This window comes from Buceros rhinoceros, unplaced genomic scaffold, assembly GCF_000710305.1.
Source record: "Buceros rhinoceros silvestris isolate BGI_N320 unplaced genomic scaffold, ASM71030v1 scaffold21179, whole genome shotgun sequence".
Taxonomy (NCBI): domain Eukaryota; kingdom Metazoa; phylum Chordata; class Aves; order Bucerotiformes; family Bucerotidae; genus Buceros; species Buceros rhinoceros.
In genome coordinates, this window is record NW_010432457.1 from 13837 (window position 1) to 16489 (window position 2653).

The 2653-nt window shown below is 41.2% G+C and overlaps 1 protein-coding gene across 2 annotated transcripts in view; it reads left to right on the forward strand.

The window, feature by feature from the left end:
* The window catches only part of MARK3 (MAP/microtubule affinity-regulating kinase 3), a 49466-nt gene that overhangs the window by 10544 nt on the left and 36269 nt on the right, over nt 1–2653 (forward strand). The window lies entirely within an intron of this gene.

A 2653-nucleotide genomic window follows, 5' to 3' on the forward strand; every position in this document is an offset into this window, starting at 1 on the left:
AGTGCGCATTGTGGGAAGTACGTATTCCCAGCCAAGTCAGCATACTTTATTTAAAAAAAAAAAAAAAGCCACATTTTTACTGTCTCATTCGGTGTTGCCCTTGGTTAACTGTTTGTTTGGTGGCAGCAATTGTGATTGCCTGTATTCCCATACTTACTCCTGTGAACATATCTTTTTTTTCTTTTTTTGGTGGGTGAGGTGATGATAAATAGGCTAATGGCTGAAAAAACAGCCAAGGTCTTCATGTGTGCAGCAGTGGAGTTGCCCTTGGTGGGACTCTGACCCAGTAGGATTTATGTGAGTATTGGGGGTTGAAGATACCAACAGTCAAGTGAGAGCGAATTAAGCAAACTATCTTTGAAACTTTGACAGCCAATTGGAGGCTTCCAATTACATAAGCTGTGATTAAAAGTATTAATGGAATATTCAGATTATTCACCAGTTCAGCTGAACTGAATGAAGAATAAAAAAAAAAAACCTAGAGATTCAAGTGCTTTTAAATTTCTGATGATCAGAGAGAAGTGGTGAAGTAGCCTACCTTGTCTTAATTATATATGAAAAAGTTCCAAAAATAACATTGTTAAAAAGACAATTTACGTACCTCTCTGGAGGAAAAGAAAAAACGCATGTGTAGTTTTTAGAACTCTGTTTTGCATGGGCAAAAATTTATGTGATCAGTCAATCCTGATTGCATTTAAGCAGCTCATCATTTAGCAAAGTGTCAGACACAGACCTGGATAATGATGATAAGATGATTAGAAGCATTTGGAAAACTGGGTTTACTCTGTGCTCAGGTATTGTGCCATTGACAGCTGTGGCTGTAGCATGGGGGAGAAGGTCTGTTGAGCAGGGCAGTGAGGATTGCTCCTCAAATCTTAGCCTGTACAGAAACATCAGAAAGCAGGGAATGGTTAGAATAATTGGTCTCCAAATTGTGATTGTTTTTTCCCCCTATTTATTTATTTAAATCCCAACCCCCACATTTTCTTCTATTAAAAGACAAAAAGGCACAAGGATTTTACTGTTAAGTAAGTACATCTAGAAATTTTTGAGTCATTAGTAATACACGTATTGTACATCTTCACTTTATCTGAAGTCTGAGCTGAGGCAAATCTAGCAGCAGCAGTGTTACTTCTTTACTGTTAATAACAATGCTGTTATCTCTTATTTATAAAACTCTTTGCTTCCTCCCATGTCTGTGTTCCTATGGAACTGTGGGCTTTCACTCAGCTTCAGTCTCTTTAAGTTCAATACGATCTGTTACGTTACTGGTATTCCTGTAGAAGTTGGTGTTAAATTTATAATAAAACCTCTCGATTAGTCCTGCTTTTTGAAGCATGCTATGAGAAAATAATCAGGGCTTAAGAATGTCATCCCAGTGGTGCCTTGTGCTGCCATGGGGGAGCTGTAGAGGGAGGACAGCTACACTCTTGACTGCCATATAGTGCACTGCCTGAAAAGATAATTCTTTGTGTTTTCTAAAGTATTTGCGCTTCGAGCTTTTTCGTAATAATTTTTTATCCTGGGTTTTCTCTGGCAGAAGTGAGAGTACTTCACTTGCTATTAACCAGCATCGTTAAAAGCAATGTATTATGTTGCAGTAGCAAGACCCATGGCATTTTTAGTATCACAGTTGTGGATTTATGTGCATCTTTATTCTCTTTTGTGGAAGAGTTTTCAGAGGTGAGAATAATTAATAGCTGATCAGTAACAGACTTTGCTTTCTCTTGTAGTTTGTTAAATGTCATTCCCGTATTATCCTCCAGTTGCAGGAGGACAGAGTTTACTCTGTGTGACATGCAAAGTTGAACTCTGGGAATAACTACTTGAGCAAAATGCTCTTCAGTGAGTGTTGGTGTTGGGGGGTAGTGGTGGAACAGGATCCTTACAATCAGTATGTGGTCTCTGGATGCAGCATCACTGACGTAATGCCATGCTGCAGTTTGAAATGGGCAGCTGTACTCCCCTCACCACCCATCCCACCTAAATAGATGTGCTGAGGTGGGCAAGGGAGCTGCAACAGAAAACTTGGGAGATGGATTGTTACCATTTGGGAGAGTTGTGTGGTCTGTGAGATTTTTCTGTTAAATTTCTTTATGGACCTTGTGCGTCAGTCTGGGTTAACCCCAGTGTTTCCAATAAAGGGAAGTGGAGTGATTCTGTTGCATGGGAAGGTGGATGGTGAAGAGAGGGTGGGAGCAGGCTGATCCCTTTGAGACTTCACCCCTGTGTTTGTTCTGGCTGCTGAGGTCAGGAAAACACTGTTTTGCGTTCTGCCTTATTAATTTTGGCAAGTACGTTCAGTATGTTGCACTGGCTGAGCAGACTTGGAGGCTGGATGTCTGGCAGTGAGTCAGTGGAGCTGCAGTGAGAAGCCCAGGACTAGGGGGTACTGTGCTTCGGACCCTTTACAGGAACGCTTCCTCCCGAGGGGGAGCCTTGCCTCCCCATCTCCCCTTAAAACTTGCGCCTTGCTGGTGTAGTGGTATAATACACTTTCTGTGAAAGAAGTACCAAAGAGTGATGAATTCATACCAGTAACATAGTGCAGTGTTCTTCAAAAGTGCTCTGTTGGGGGTTCATGAAACTTTGGAAACTTTTTTGTGAAGAGGGTGAAAGGTGATATGAGTACTGGCCAGAAGGAATCTGTGTG